This window comes from Rhincodon typus, chromosome 18, assembly GCF_021869965.1.
Source record: "Rhincodon typus isolate 14 chromosome 18, sRhiTyp1.1, whole genome shotgun sequence".
Lineage (NCBI taxonomy): Eukaryota > Metazoa > Chordata > Chondrichthyes > Orectolobiformes > Rhincodontidae > Rhincodon > Rhincodon typus.
Genome location: NC_063349.1, coordinates 48,783,409 through 48,801,036, shown reverse-complemented (window position 1 = coordinate 48,801,036; position 17,628 = coordinate 48,783,409). Strand labels below are relative to the sequence as shown.

The window sequence follows — 17,628 nt, the reverse complement described above, 5'->3', positions numbered from 1 at the left end:
CATAACTGGGCATGCCGGAGCACATGGGCTGAATGGTCTCCTTCTGCACCTAACAGTTCAGCAATTCTGGGAATTGCATTCTCAGCCATCTCTGGCTTGTATGTCCTTGGCTTGAAAACAGAACAATCAGTCTTAAATAAAACGTCGATATGTCCGTAAGTAATCTGGGGCTGTGATGCATGGTCATGACAGGTGTCTGCTTCAAATGAAAGAAAAATTTTCTAAATGAATCCTAAGGAATACTGTGTGGTAGTTATTGTGTAGCAGCCCTCTGCACTGCGTGAGTGTCTCGCGCACACACACATGCACATGCACATGCACATGCACACACACACACACACACACAGACACAGACACACAGCCGCACAGCCACACACACACACACACACACACACACATGCATGCACACACACACACACATGCACGCACACACACGCACGCACACACACACCTGCACACATACACACACCTGCACACATACACACACCCGCACACAAATCCACACACACCCACACACACTCGCACACAAGCCCATACACACACACACACCCACACACACACACATTTATGGGTCAGTGACTTACTTGAATAAATGCCATACTGACTTTAAAAATGTGTTAGAAATGCTGAACTGGAATGCAGTTAACCCTCCATACTCTTGTTCAACGGAACATATGGAGACACTGAAGACCTGTAGTACTCTTTGCCACCCATCAGCAGGTTGCTAAATGCTTTGGAGCCTTTCACTGCCTATTAGAACGTAGAACATAGAACAGTACAGCACAGGAACAGGCCCTTGTGCCGAATATGACGCCAAATGAAACTAATCCCTTGGTCGACAGTGGCTGTTGGGGGCCGTATAGGACAATCCTATCACAGTGATTTCACCCATCTTATTTTTGAGCTTTACTCATATTGCCTCAGTGAATGAGCCCTCCAGTATGTCCTCTCTGAGTGCAGATGTAACATTCTCACTGATTGATAATGCAACTCCTCCACCTTTTTTACCTTCCTCTCCATCTCGTCAAAAATAACGAAACACTGGAAAGTTGAGCAGCCAGTCCTGTCCCCCTCTCAGCCAAATCTTTGTAATGGCCACAACATCATAGTCCCACATACTGATCCAGGTTCTAGGCTCATATGCCTTACCTATAATACTCCTTGTGTTGAAATAAACACATTTCAGAGCATTAGTCCCATCGTGTTCATTTACCTGTCTCTGCCTGACTTTTCTTTCTGATTTACTAGTCTTAACATTTACCTTCCCCACAATCACTCCATTTGCTGACCTGCTGCTCTGGTTCCCAGCCCCCTGCCACTCTAGCTTAAACCGTCTGGAGTAGCACCAGTGAACCTCCCTGCAAGGTTATTCGTTCCCCTCCAGGTTAGGTACAACCCATTCCCTTTTATACAGGGCACTCCTGCCCCAGAAGGCGTCCCAATGATCCAAGAACCTGAAACCCTGCCCCCTGCACCAGCTCCTTAGCTACGCATTCATCTGTCCTATCTTCCTATTCCTTGCCCCACTTGCACGTGGCATTGGTAGTAACCCAGAGATTATTACCCTCAAAGTCCTGCTCTTCAGCCTCTTCCCTAACTCTGTGTGCTGACTCCACAGGACCGGAACCCTCTTTCTACCTATGTTGTTGGTACCAATGTGCACCACGACCTCTGGCTGCTCACCCGCCCCCTTAAGAATTTTGTGCAACCGCTCAGAGATGTCCTTGACCCTGGCTCCAGGGAGGCAACACGCCATCCTGGAGTCTCGGACGCGGCCACAGAAACGCTAACTAGCGAGCCTCCTACCATTATTGCTTGCTTGGATATTACCTGACCCAGCTCTACAGCAGAGCCAGTTGTGGTGTCAAAGGCCTGGTTGCTGCTCTTATACTCCCCTGAGAGGCTATCACCCCCCAAGCAGTATCCAACACGGTACCCCTGTTAGAGAGGGGAATAGCCACAGGAGACTCCTGCACTCCCTGCCTGCCTCTCCTGGCAGTCACCCATCTACCTGACTGAACCTGTGGTGTGACCACCTCCCTGTAACGAGTGCCTGTCACACTCTCCGCCCCCTGTATGCTCCTCAATGTGGCCAACTGCTGCTCCAGCCGAACAACACTTCCTGCAGACATAGTCATCAGTGACACTAGGCTGCTCCCTGACCTCCCACAGCCCGCAGGAGGAGCATACCACTGCCCTAAATGCCATCTCTTTATTCATTCACAGGATGAGGGCATCGATGGCTGGGCAGCATTTATTGCCCATCCCTAATTGCCCAGAGGGCAGTTAAGAGTCAACTACATTGCTTTGGGTCTGGAGTCACATGTAGGCCAGACCAGGTAAGGATGGCAGTCTCCTTCCCTAAAGGGCATAAGTGAACCAGATGGGTTTTTAGACAATCGGCAATGGATTCATGGTAATCATTAGATTCTTAATTCCAGATATTTATTGAATTCAAATTCCACCATCTGCCGTGGCAGGATTCAAACCTGGGTCCCCAGAACATTATCTGGGTCTCTGGATTAACAATCCAGCGATAATACCACTAGGCCATCACCTCCCGTCTCTGCTCCTTTACACTAAGAAAGACAAAAGAATCTTACCTTGCCTTTATCTTGTTTGCTATTGTTGTTCATTGCATCTCTCCCATTGTGTCTTCTACTCTTTGCCTAGTTTCCATCCTCCTGAATGGCAGAGGAATATCTTAATGCTAGTGGTATGCCTCGAACAAATGGACATATAAATTAGGGCCAGGAGTAGGCCACTTAACCCCTTGAGCCTGCTCCATCATTCAGTGTGATTATGGCTGATCTGATTACTTCACGTTCCCACCTTTCCCTAATGTTTCAACCGCACCTCCCCTCCCATGTCTGTAAAACATCTATCCAGCTCTGTCTTAAAGATATTCAAATATTCTGTATCTACTAGCTTTTTGAGGAAGAGAATTTTATAGACACATGACCCTCTGAGATGGGTGAGTGAGATTCTCTTCCTCTATTTGAAATGGGTGACCCATGAGGGATCGACAGTTGCTCACTCCTGAGGAGTTAAGCTAGCACACTACGATGTGCACGCTCACATGTCCACGTGCACGCTCACCTCTACACTGCTAGCTAACAGAGCAGGATCAAAAACACACACTGCAGTCTGGTGGAAGGTGGCAAAGCTTAACTCTGCTTCTCTCCCCACAGATGCTGCCAGACCTGTTGGGATATAAAAGCCTCCTGTTTTTATTTCAGAGTTCCAGCATTTTTCCTTTGATACAAACCACGTGCAGTCTTGCCATTTCAGTTGCTGGTCAGAGATTAGTTGCTGCTGTGTACATACTGTTTCACTTTCATGGCATGATGTCACTTATACATGAGTCACCCAGTTTACTTTGCTGAGGACCATTGTCTCTTTTACGTGATTAGTAATTTGTCAGTTTAATTCCTCCTTTAACCAAAGAATGTATTTTTACTTTATTTATCACCAGTTGCAATTTACATCTTTGGCTCTTGAACCAATACCAACTGACCCAGTCACTACCTTTGTAAAGCATCTGGGTTTAGCCACCATATTTTGTGCTTCGGAATAATGCTGCAGATAGACGGGCAATTCAGAAGGCAGGGAATAAATTTCATTTATGTAACATTTTTCACAGCCTCAGGATGTCCCAGAATGCTTTATCAGTCATTTGGAAATCATCATAGAATCCCTACAGTGTGGGAACAGGCCGTTCAGCCCAACAAGTCCGCACCACCCCTCTGAAGAGCATCCCACCCAGACCCATTCCCCTACCCCGGCATTTCCCCATGTCTAGCCCAAATATCCCTGGACCCTACGGGCAATTTAGCATGGCCAATCCACCTAACCTGCACATCTTTGGACTGTGGGAGGAAGCTGGAGCACCTGGAGGAAACCCCGCAGACACAGGGAGAATGTGCAGACTCCACACTGACAGTCGCCTGAGGGTGGAATCAAGCCCGGGTCCCTGGTGCTGTGAGGCAGCAGTGCTAACCACTGTGCCACCATGCCACCCCGATGCCGTCATTTGCAAGATGCGGGAACGACCAATAACCAGTCTGTACACAGCAAAATCCCACAGACATCGTATGAGACCTTTTCACATTAGCTTTTTTTCCCAGTTGCAAGGTGACAGGATAAATGTTGGCCACGTTTGGGGATAACCATCCTGCAAAAGCACAATGCCTTCAGATGCTGGAAATCTGAAATAAGTAGCAAAAAGAACGTTGGGTTTGCACAGCAGGTTAGGCAACATCTGCAGAGAAAAGATGAATCATCATCTCAGCTAGGAATGTCAACTCAGTTTCTTGCACAGACGTTGCCTGACCTGCTGAGAACAGAATTTCCAGCTCTTTATGCTGCCATTAGTTGAGGTTCTTCCTTGGACATGGGGCTGTGAATGGTGACGATGAGAGAGAGACAAGTTCAGTGAGTGTTCAGCACAGTGACCCATGGAATCTAATCTGGGGAAATGTGGTGTTAATGACTTTGGCAAAGCAGAATATTTTTCAAACGGTGACACTTCCAAACGGTTTTGTTCGGAGAGACTTGGGTATAAGAGTGTTAAGCATGTAGGTACAGCAAGAAACCAAGAAAACAAATGGCATTTTGTCTTTATTGCAAGGGGACTGAAGTGTTGGAATAAAGTCTTACTCTGGTGCTCCAGAGTTTTGGTGCTTTGACACTTGGTATACTGTACATAGTTTTGGTCTCCATATCTAAGGAAGGATTGGAGATGGTATAGTGAAGATTCACTAGGTTAGTTCCTGGGATGACAGTGTTGCCCTATAATGAAGGCTAAGTACAGTCGGAACAAAAACAAAGTTGCTGGAAAAGCTCAGCAGGTCTGGCAACATCTGTGAAGTCAAAAACAGAGTTAATGTTTCAGGTCCGGTGACCCTTCCTCAGAACACAGTAAAGTCAGTCTGTATTGTCTGGAGTTTCGAAAAATGAGAAGCAGTTCACTGAAATATACAAAACTCTGAAGGGCTTTAGCAGGGTAGATGCTAAAAGATTGATTCCATTGGCTGGGAAATTTAACACACATCGGGGTATGGCCTCCACAATAAGGAGAATAACATTGAGGATTGCAATGAAGAGAAAACCTCTTCATCAGAGTATTGTGGATGTTCTGTGGTGGAACATATTCAAGGTCGATATCAATAGTTTTCTTTTAATTCAGAGAAACGAGTCACATGGAGAGCGCTGAGGGAAATGGAGTTAAGGTGCAGGATTGTCTCTGATTGTACTGGATGGCAGAGTAGGCTTGAGGAACCATATTGTTCACTTCTCCGTACAGAAAATACACCAAGGGGCTTTTTTGGGTGTATCTGAGTGGCCCTCAGTTTAACAGCACTTAGGACAGTGCAACACTCACCCAGTACTCCAGGCACACCAAACCCACGCCACAGGACTATGTTGGGAGTTTGTGGCTTGGATTTTGTGCTTCAGGCTCTCTGGAGTGGATCTTGAACCTACAGCCTTCCGACTCAGAGATGAGGAAGAGTGTTTCCCAGCAGGAGACAGCTGACAGGAGCTCAAATCAGCACCGAGGCATGTGGAAACAAAATACAGTGAACCTGTTCCTTGTGGTTTGGCAATAAACTGGGGAAAAGCAAAGTGACTGTGAAGGCTGCTGTTATAAATCATTTAGTGGGAAGGAATCTGTAAGCCCAAGTGTGTGACATTTCATACCTCAATTGAAAACAGTCGCTGCTATCGAAAAGCATTTGTTCAGGGTAACTGGGGATAAGTCTAGGCCAGTGCTGTTCACATTCTAACAGAAGTAAGGAAAACTTGAATGAATGTCTAAATCTGCTTAATAGACAGGGAAACCAGCTACAATTAATTTTAAGATAACAAGGTGTAGAGCTGGATGAACACAGCAGGCCAAGCAGCATCAGAGGAGCAGGAAGGCTGACGTTTCAGGCCTAGACCCAATTTTAGGGCCTAGACACAATTAATTTTAATTCCACCTTTGTTTAAAAGGTATGTTTTCTGGTAGGAGTTACAGAGGAGTGTTGTACTTGATGTCTTGCCTGAACACTACAAGGATATAAGGAGCTTGTGCTGTGATAAGACCATTGGAATTTAATTGGTCTCCAGAGGTTTAAACGTCTAACTCTGTTTTACTCCATGGTTTTGTTTTCATTCATTCACGGGATGTGGGTGTCGCTGGCTGGCCAGCATTTTTGCCTGCCCCTAGTTGCCCTTGAGAAGATGGTAGTGAGCTGCCTTCTTGAATCACTGCAGCCCAGTGCTGTAGGTTAACCCACAATGCCGTTAGGGACAGACTTCCAGGACATTGGCCCAGTGATGCTGAAGGAGCAGCGATATATTTCCAAGTCAGGATGGTGGGTGGTTTGGAGGGGAGCTTGCAGGCGGTGATGTATCTGCTCCTGGTCCCTCTAGATGGAAGTGGTCGTGAGTTTGGAAGGTGTTGTGTAAGGAACCTTGGTGAATTTCTGCAGCTATGTTTCAAAATATTGCAATTGTTCAATGTTCGAGTGCTAGTTTCCAGAGATATGCTATATAAATAATTCAGCACTGGTATAGAAAAGGCTTTGATCTTTTGAATTAGATTTATAAGAGTATATATTCTGAAAGAGAGAACTTCTGATGGGTCATTTGTAGAAAATTCAAGTAAAAACAGAACATGCCCGTACTGGAAATACTCAGCATCTGTGAAAAGGTAGGGGATACTGTTAAGGTGTGGGTTGGTGAGCCTGCATTAAGGGGATGCTTAGAGATGTCATAGTTTCTAACCAAGTCATAGAAAGTGGGGCAAGGATGGAAGGAACAGACAGATGGAGGGCAGGAGAGATCAAATGACAACAAATAATGTTGCAAGGCTAAAGGAGATAGTAACAGATCAAGTGCAGGTAAAAGGCCAGAGGGAGAGGTGCAGGTGGAGGGAGAGTGTAGGAACTGGGCGAAGGGGTCTGTGGGATGGGGAGAGGACTCTTGTCCAAATAAATGGGCACGGAGACGAAGACGGTGGAAGGAGAGTTCGATTTTATGTTGTGCCCGAAATTCGTACAGGTGGGGATACAGAAGGACAAAGCTGAGACTTTTGCTGAGTACAGAACGTTCAGCATTGGAGAGCAGAAGGTTAGGTGGGATGTTGAATACCCGACAGGAGGTGGGGTTGGGAGAGGGGATGGAGTCAGAGGGAAGAGGAGGGGAGGAAAGTTCCAGAGGGCCATGGGTGTACCTGAGTTGTTGCATCTTGTGGGCAAGGAAAAGAAAACGTTTCTGATGTTGACTGGAAGGTGAATGTTTTTCGAGTGCTGGGATTGTTTCCCCTGCTCCTTGGCAGCCTAGAACCTGTTACTTGCACCTGAGATGTCAGCTGGGCCACCTTATCCAAACAAAAGTAACGCCCTGCAACACTACAGCACTTGGTCACCTGACTCAACTTCTGGGATCGAGCCTCTGAGTTTGAACTCAGAGCCTTTTGATACAGAGGCACGTGTGCTATCTAAGGAAACCTTTTCAGCCATGCTTATACTGAGTAGTTTACTGATTGCTTTGTTGCCCATATTTAATATCTCCAAGTAATCCACCTCCCAGAGTTGTCTGGAACCAACAACAGTATTCAATGTGAATTTCTGCTGAAGCTCTGAATTAAGCAGCTGCTTGCTGTTCATGTTGTGTGTTATTTTGGTTTCCCCATTACTGCTGAATAGGACAGGCTTTCTTTCCCCCCCCGCTTCCCTTCCCTTCAAATGTAGCTCTATAAATAGCTGGTTTAATTATTGTCTGCACTCAGTTGATTTTTGAAGTAATTTTTCTTCTGCATCGCAAGCACCAACACAAGCGAATGCACATCTGAATTTATTGACTCAGTGAAGTGAGTGAACATCTTATCGAGGTTTCTCTCTGCTTAACCACCCTCCCATCTATAGAATAACGCAGCATTCAGCACATTGCACCCTTTTCGAATGATGAGCTTTCCAATTAGTTGCATTGACTCTAATGCAGTTGCCTACTGGCATAACCAGGTCGGAAGTAGTCACTATGGTTGCTAGTGCAGACATGCTACAAACAAATCGCCTCTGTGACAACAATAATTACACTTCAGCATATTTAGTGGGCTTTAAAGTACTTTAGGATGTCCTGGGATTGTGAAAAGAGCTGTTTGAATGTCACCTTTATTTTAAGGAAAGGAAGCATTTCACAAGCATCTTTTGCATAAATTCTGATTCACCCTGCTGTAACAAGCACATTGGTATTACACAGGTATTCACTGCAGTAATGATGATTGTGCATTTTTGTAGCAACTTTCCCATCCTCTAGGTAGGGCCTTTTGGCGCTTCGCCGTTTCTTTCCTCTTTCCCCCTTCCCCCTCCGCCATAACCTTTAACTCCTTTGACTGTCAGTAATCTATCTAACACTGCCTTGAGTAATTTAAATGACCCAGTCTTCAGGGGACAGAGAGATATGCACAAACTGACTAACTCCTGAGAGAGACAGCGAGAGAGAAAAGAAATCATCATCTCCATCCGTGAGAATGAAAGACTCTTTTCACATTTGGTCAGGATCACAATTCCCAGGTTGGATTCAGCATAAATCTGAGGCAAATCCCAGTGTCATGTAATGTCCCAACCCAACCGTCCTTGTGGCCTAACTACACCTGCCAAGTTGCAGGCAGCTTCGTGTTGTAATCTGCTGTCTGTTAGGAAGTAAAACTCTTCATCCATTTGAACTGAGAGGTAAAATGGTACTGAGTTAATCCCCAAATGGTTGAGGATTATAACTGAATGTTTAAGTGGCAAAATGCTTCACAACTGAGCAGAAGTGAATGTTGAGCAGAATTGTGTATTTTCCCCAAATGTTTGCGGAGAAAGCACCTTTGCAATCATGCAGCACATGTTCCAAACATAAGGTTTACATGATTGCTCTATTTTAGGCCTGTCTCTTGAGTCAATTCCACTAGTTGTCATGCGACCTATTCAAAACCCTGTCCAACAATATGCTGAGGTGGTGTGGTCATTAAAGTTTATAGTGTGGCCCAAGTTATTGTTCTGGGTAGGTGGTGAAAGATGTTCATACCTGTAGGCAATGGCAGGGGCATCTGTATTGACTCTGAGTAGACTGTTCAGTCTCCAAGTCTCATAGGGAGGTCCGAGGAAAGGTGGGTTTTATAAACTATTATACTCTAAATTTTGTTTAAATTCAGCAGAAAATGAAGTTGGTGACCAGAGGATGGTTAATTAGCATTTCTACCTGGCTACAAGACCCATGCGATTCATGTCGCCATGGAGATAAGCTTTGAGAGAGAGGAGCTGGCCAGAGAAACCCACTGTGTTATTAGGTTGTACTGGGATTTCCTAAGAGATCCAAGAATCTCTCAAATAAAGTCAGAATGCAAGACTATGAGTGAGAAAGAGAGCAAAGAGATAGAGACAGCATCTCTGCAGTTCACGACAGGAATAATAAGTGGGAACTCACACTCATATTGTAGGGTCCAGGTTTGTGAGGATTGAAATGAGGGTGAATGTTTGCCTAGCTTTGGTTAGAGGGAAGAATCTCAAGTAATTCTAACAACACAGTGGTTTATGAATCAGCAGTTACACAGCTGGGAAAGGGGAAAAAAAAGCAAGCCATTGAGTGCAGAGAATAGCTTTGACCTGGTTCAAAGAGAATGAAGTGCCTACTTAAGGGATAATATAAAGAATGACTGTGGAGGATCCTTACTTAAAAATTAAATGGGAAGACCTTTCTCCCTGCTATCAGAAAGATGTTGCGAAACTTGAAAGGGTTCAGGAAAGATTTGCAAAGATGTTGCCAGGGTTGGAGCTATAGGGAGAGGGTGAATAGGCTGGGGCTATTTCCCCTGGAGCGTCAGAGGCTGAAGGATGACCTTAAAGAGGTTTATAAAATCATGAGGGGCATGTATAGAGTGAATAGACAGTGTCTTTTCCCAGGGGTGGGGGAGTTGAAAACTAGAGGGCATAGGTTTAAGGTGAGGGGGAAAGATTTACAAAAGGACCTAAGGGGCAACATCTACACACAGAGGGTGGTGTGTGTATGGAACGAGCTGTCAGAGGAAGTGGTGGGGCCTAGTACAATTACATTTAAAAGGCATCTGGATGGGTATATGAATAGGAAGGGTTTGGAGGGATATGGGCTAAATGCTGGCAAATGGCACTAGATTAATTCAGGATATCTGGTCAGCGTGGACTAGCTGGACCGAAGAGTCTGTTTCTGTGCAGTACACCTCTATAACTCTATACATGAGAGTATGTGTTTGTTCACTGTTGCTTTTAGTTTATTACAGCACAAGACCTAAACCTTGAAATCTTGTCATGCAGTTGTTCCAACCAGTCAGTAATTGAATACCTTAAAATGGTTTGGTCTTTACAGGAATTGTAATATTCAGCTGATTGTGCCTCTGCTAGCTGTTTGAGAAAGTTACCAATTAGTACCGTGCCCCTTCTCTTCTCCCAGTGATTACAATATTTTCCCTTCCTTAAGTATTGATCAAATTAGTTTCTTCATCAGGACCTAAAATTCTGGGTTTTGTTACCGTCAAAAGTGATGTTGCTATTTAAATATTCTGTTTTTATATATATTGCTTTCACTCCTCTGTTCTGTATCTGATTGACATTCCATCTATATATCATTGCAGCAAATATTTGCTTTCTGAAACTGTGGGATCCTTGTTACCTTTCTTAGATGCCCCTTGAAAGAAATATTTGAGGATCTCTTTATGTCAATGCCCAAGGCAGGAATAAAAATGCAGTCTTGGTCTACCAGTGGTTCAAACCTGAATTCGAACCCTCCCTTGCCTCACCTACCCCCAAATCGTCTCAAGCCCTAGGGCCCACTGAATTTTTCATTCTTTCAATGCTTGTCTCCTTGTGCAATTTTGATTTCTTTTCATTACCCTAAATCTGGTTTCTGCCTTGCATTTATCTGCCTCTCCTTCTTCCTTTAAGATGCTTCTTTTAAAGAGACAACTTTGACCAAGTGTTCGGTCATCATCCTGATTGACTCTAAATAATTAATCTAAACTATTAGGTAATCTTTGTCTCATTATCCTCCTGTGAAGCATCTTAGTACGTTATGAAAGAAGTAAAATGCTGCAGATGCAGGAGACCTGATAATAACACAGAGAATGCTGGAGCAATTTAACTCTTCTTCAGAACAGAATCCTACTGGACTCGGAATGTTCACTCTGTTTTCTGTCTCCACAGGTGCTACCAGACCTGCTGAGTTTCTCATGCAATTTCTGTGTTTGTTCCTTGGTGCATTGCACTGTATTGAAAATGTGACCTAAATGTTGTTGGAGGTTTTGCAGAGAATGTGCTGCACAGTCTGAATATTCAGCCTAAAAAGCCCATGTCAGTGTTTGTGGTCCACACAAGTCTCCTCCAACCTTTTTTCTTCTAACCTTTGTGTATCCTCCTCCATCTGGTACCTATCTCCTTCGATGTATTTATGCTGCTAGTCTCCCTGACTCCATTTACCATCAAGTTTCATGTGATAACCACTCTCTGGGTACAGAAACCTCTCCTGAATTTTCTGTTGGATTTCTTTGTGATTGATAGTTTTGATTTGTAGCTATGAGAAAAAGAAAATTATACAGCTAATGCCCAATATAGTATTTTGTTGCTAAGTTATGTGAGTCTTGTTGTGGCCCTTTTAAGGGCTCGGTAATAATTATTGCAGCCGCCTAGGGTCAGTTAGAGGTTAATTGCTGGAACCAGATCTTCAGCTCAACCAGAGATCTAATCGGCTGAATGGATTTTTTTGGGGAGGATGTTACACAAAATCTTGCTGCTACTATATCAACCACTGGCATGTGCCAAACTTTCAAGTGGTAGAAATTTAAAAATTTAAATTGTTCTCATGTGTTAATAGTCCGCCAAAGGTAGATGGTAAGTCAACGTAATTAAATATAGCTTTTCTTTTAAATCAAACTTTTGACTGATTGAATAAAAATTAAAAATTATAGTTCTGGAGCTATCTTTCAGCTCCTGAAACTGCAGTTTATTTCCTACTTAGCAGACCGATCAAAACCTAAAGAAGATATGGGTTAGTTTGTATGTTGTAACTGTGTCGGAATTCAAATCTGTCAACACTTCCATAAAATGAGCAATGAAACCACAACACTTGGATTTTTAATGCGTTGATTTACAAGTTAAATGCTGTGATAGTCACATCCCAAAAAGTAACTGGGTCCACCGTTCACTTGTATGTGCATTTTGGAATCTGCCACTCAATATCCATTTCTAACAGGTAGCATAATGTCCGATAATGTCAAAGCTGTGTTCAAGGTATTTGTAGGGTTGGTTTGGTAGAGTCATAGTCACAGAGTCTGCAGCACGGGTAAAACCCTTTTGGCCCATTGAGTCAGTCAGAAACCAGCACCTGTCTATTCTAATCCTTTTCTCCAGCACTTTGCCAACACCTTGTATGCCTTAATGTAGCAAGTACATTTCTAATTATTACGTAAGTGTTTTGAGGCGTTCTGCCAGTAACAGGCCAACAGGTACTGATTTCCAGATTCCCACCAGTGCCTTAGTGAAAAAAAAATCCCCACATCCCCTCAAAACCTCCTGCCCCTTACCTTAAATCTATGCCCTCATTGATCCCACTATTGAGGGGAGCCTCAATCTGTCCTAAACTGTGGTGATCAGAACTGCATGCAGTATTCTAGTTGTGGCCTAATCTTTGCTTTTGCACTTAATACCATCTGTTTCTGTTTTGCTAACCACACTCTCAATATGTTCTAACACTTTTTAAGGATTGATGCACATGAGCACCCAGTGCCTTCTATCCCTGACCACTCTTTAGAACTGTGTTATTAAGTTTCTGTTGTCTGTCTGTAACTCTTCTGCCAAAATGCATCCCCTTACTCTTCTCTGTATTAAATTCCATTTGCCACTTTGCTGCCTATGCTGCCCATATCCCATTGAAGCTCATTCATATGATCCTTGCAGTTTTCCAATCCACCTAATTTGGTATCACTGTCTGATTTTGACATTTCACGCTGTATTCTAAGACCCAAGTGTTTCACATGCAGAAGTAAAAGTTGGCTCAGTGGTTAGCACTGCTGCATCACAGCACCAGGGACCCGGGTTCGATTCCACCCTCGGGCGACAGTCTGTGTGGAGTTTGCACATTCTCCCCGTGTCTGCGTGGGTTTCCTCCAGATGCTCTGATTTCCTCTCAGTCCAAAGATGTGCAGGCTAGGTGGATTGGCCATGCTAACTTGCCTGTAGTGTTCAGGGAAGTGTAGATTAGGTGAGTTATAGGCGGATGGATCTGGGTTGGATGCTCTGAAGGTCAGTGTGGGCTTGTTGGGCCAAAGGGCCTGTTTCCACACTGTAGGGATTCTATAATAAAGAACTATGGCCCTAGTAATGGCACATTGGGGCACCAGTGTTGACTGTCCTCCAATTTGAAAAATACCAATTTACCACAACTTAAGCTTCTCTGTCCTTAAGCCATTTTTAAATCTAAGTTGACCGTGGCGCTGATCTTCCTATTCCACGATTGACAACTTTGTTAACCAAGCTTTTTGTATGGTCCTTTGCCAACTGCCTTCTTAAAAACTTTCTTAAAGTATCGACAGCATCCATCACATTCCTGTCATCAACCTTATCTGTTGCAACATTAAAATATCCAATTGGATACTATACAATACCCTTTTGTTACAATATCCTTTTTTCATTGCCACATGTACTGCACTGTAGGAGTACAGCGAAAACCTTTTACAATGTCTGCCTTCTTATGGTGACATCTTTGGTACAATTCTTAGATACAGCAGAGGAATAGAAGTAGTTGCTTAATTACGTTGAAAATAAGTTAAACATAGGAAAATATTAAGGTGTTAACATTACAGTGTTCTAAGGTAATGGTTGTCCCTTCACACTGGTCTCCATCCAGGACTTGCTGCCTGTGTGCTGCTGTGGGGCTGCTTCCCCTAGCTGCTCTGGGGACACCAGACAGACCACAGGTAGAATACTGTGAACAGTTCTGGGCCCCTTTATCTAAGGAAAGAATTACTTGGCATTGGAAGCAATCCAAAGAAGGTTTCACTAGGCTGGTACTAAGTGTGGAGAGACTATCTTGTGAGAAGAGGATGAGTCGTTTGGGCCTCTACTCATTGGAATGTAGAAGAATGAGGAATAATCTTACTGAAACATACAATATTCTTAGGGGGCTTGACAGGGTAGATGCACAGAGGTTGGTTTACCTTTGTGGAAGAATCTAGGACCAGGGGCATAAAATCAGAATCAAAATCATATTTAAGTTAGAGATGAGGAGGAATTTCTTTATCTCAAAGGGTAGTGAATCTGTGGAATTCCTAACTGCAGAGAGCTGTTGAAACTGGGTCAATGAGTGTACTTAAGGCTGAGGCAGACAGATTTTTAATCAGTCAGCGAATCAAGGGCAATGGGAAAAGGCAGCGAAGTGGAGTTGAGGATTATCCAATCGGTTGTGAGCTCACTGAATGGCAGAGCAGACTCGATGGGCTGAATGGCCTACTTCGTGCTCCTACGTCTCATGATCTTAAAGTCGAGCGTGGTTTGCCTTTTTGTACATTAATACTAGTTCTCCTTAATTAACTCAAAACCTACCCAGGTGCCTTTCATAGAGTCATAGAGTTGCACGGCATGGAAACAGACCCTATGGCCCAACTCATCCATGCCAACCAGATATCCTGAATTAATCTAGACCCATTTGCCAGCATTTGGCCCATATCCCTCTAAAATTAAAGTTTCTAAAACCTCCCCCAGCACTAATATTAACTGCTGTGTCATTAGTTGTACTGTCCTTTCACCTTTTTCTGCAATAAGGCCATACATTTGCTAAACTACAGTCCTTTTACTACATTGTGCACTTTGGAGAGAAAAAAGCTTGCTGGAGAAATGCTGTGGAAAGTATAAGCGCAAGTGGGGAGGAATTTGAGTAAAATGTGTACCAACGTTCGGTAAGGGAAGAGGGATCTGTTCAAGCAGGATCTGCCATGTTCTGTCCTGGACTTACAGAACAGCTGACTGGAACAGCAGTGATAAGGAAGCACTGCTATAAGGCAGCCTGACCTTGTGTTCTCTATCCTGTGAACTGCTGTAAATAAGGAAGAACTTCCTGTTTCATAGCAGAACTGTGGGACTGCTTTTGTGTTTGAAGGACTTGGTGGGATCTGTTCAGTGTCTTTGCGCAGGATATCCTGCCTGATTGAAAAAATTGAGGTTCTCTTGGAACTTTGACCTATGTTTTGGAAAGTTTCTGGTGGTGGGAATTATTACACTGGGATTGTGCGTTGATCTCATGCAATCACCTTTTCTTCTGAACCTGCACTCCAAAGTCCTGGAACATAGGGGATAAACTCACCAGTTTCTAGCAACAAATTCCCACCTGTTGCATATAGAATTAAAAGGAGGAAGATAAACATCTTAACAGAATCTTGGAATTGACATGTAATCACAGTTAAGAAAGACAGGACAGTGAAGTTGAGCCAGACGATCCACCGTTATCTCCTTGAATATATCTGCATAGCTAGGTCCAAGGGATTAGTCCTTTGAGTCAGCTAGTGACATACTGGCCACTTGACGACTCAACCCCCATGTCTTTTGTCATCTTGCGATCAAGCAGAGTGAGAGTTTATGCAGAGTAAGGGTTTGGAGGGAGGGACAAGTCATTAGTCCAGTCCTGTGTGCAAACGCTAATGGTGCAGTGGTAGTGTACCTATCTTTGAGTGAGGAGGCTGGCATTCAAGATCCACCAGCTCCAGAGGTGTGTTGTAATATCTCTGACCGGGTTAATTCTAAAACAATCTATTGCCTGTGGCCTTGCCAGTCTGAAAATGTCTGATCTTGTCTGAGCTCACAATCTAAGTAGGCCCAGGCCTGGCTAGAACCTGGATGGGAGACTGCCTGGGAATACCAGGTGCAGTGTTGGGGTTCTTTGTATGGACAGATAGTGTCCTGACCTCTGAGTCAGCAGTCCAGTAGATGGCTCAGTGGTTAATACTGCTGCCTCAGCTCCAGGGACCTGGGTTCTATTCCAGCCTTGGGCGACCGTCTGTTTAGAGTTTGCACATTCTCCCCATGTCTGCGTGGGTTTCCTCTGGGTGCTCCAGTTTCCTCCCACAGTCCAAAGATGTGCAGGTTGGCCATGCTAAATTGCCCGTAGTGTCTAGGGATGTGCAGGCCTGGTGGATTAGCCATGGGGAATGTAGGGTTACAGGAATATAATGAGTTGGGGTGGGTCTGGGTATGATACTGTTCTGAGGGTTGGTTCAGACTCAGTGGGCTGAATGGTGTCTTTCTGCACTGTAGGGATTCTATGATTCCGGTTTGAAGTCCCAGCTGCTCCACAGGTTTACTAACACCTCAGAACAGGTTGGTTCAAAAATAAGAAAAGATAACTCTCCCTCTGTATTTTAGCTGCGTTTTCTAAACACAGCAGCTCATTCATTCTGATCCTAGTTGCTGACTTAATGACCTGATTGGTATGATCACTGTCACTGTAATAAAGTTTGACTTTACACAACCTCCATCATACTGGCACTGGTTGAAAGGAAATTTAAAAGTGACAAGTCCCACGCACCCTTCCATGAATGTTTGTTTGTTTTCTCGAGGCTCATCTTGCCTCTACTGTGCCATTCTTGCCTTCTACCTGCAAATTTCAATGTGAATTTTCAGCGATACCCCAAAGATTCAGAGTATTTTCCACTCCCCTCGATTGATGCGAGTGGTTTACACACACTGCCAGATCTCATATTCACTTTTTTCTTTTATTTCCTCTCCCTGACACTCAATTACCTGATTGTCACTGTTGAACGGTTGGCCCATTTCTGAGCCCTTTATTTGTTTTCAAAATTAAAGATATGTCCTGCAGGTTACTTACGGGACAATACAGCATCTTATAGACTTGATGGCCATATGCTTCAGTCACACTCATTTGACTTTTTCTTCCCTGGGGCTCTCTGCAGTTTGCTGCTGTCTTTGGAGGTCAAAGTGCACTGTGAAATAAAGGATGATTTATGCAGACTATGACAGGTGGAACAGATTGGTTTCATTATTGCTTTCTAAAATTGGTATCTCTTCAATGATTTATAACAGCGCTCGTCTATTCAAAATTTTGTTTCAATCCTTTCAAACAGCATAATTATTTCGTGGAATAGACTGGGTGACGTACTATCTGCAGATTTAGCTACTGGAGTTTAACAGCATTCTGACTTGCTGCAGATTAAGGTGTACCTGTTGAAATTCTGACAGGGTGGTGAGGTAGTGCTAATGTCACTGGACTAGCAATCCAGAAGCCCAGGCTAAAATTCATGGGGCATGGGTTTGAGTCCCATCACGAAGATAATGAAATTTGAATTCGGCTAAAAGCTAATATCAATTGTTCTTCTTTTAAAGCAAAAACCTAGTTCACTAGGGTCCTTTGGGAAAGGAAGTCTGCCTCTTTACCTGGTCTGTGACTCCAGACCTACAGCAATGTGGGTCTTAACTGCCCCCTGGGGGCAATTAGGAATGGACAAGGGAGGGTTGGTGCAGACTCAATGGGCTATAAGTGGCCTCTTTCTGTACTGTAGGGAATCTATGACAATAAATGCTGGCCTAGCCAGTGACCTATAACATCCTAAGAACAAATTAA

The 17,628-nt window shown here is 44.0% G+C and overlaps 1 protein-coding gene across 1 annotated transcript in view; it reads left to right on the top strand.

Annotated features, from left to right (window-relative positions):
* Window positions 1-17,628, top strand: part of LOC109927333 (SLIT-ROBO Rho GTPase-activating protein 1-like) — a 224,465-nt gene that overhangs the window by 37,481 nt on the left and 169,356 nt on the right. The window lies entirely within an intron of this gene.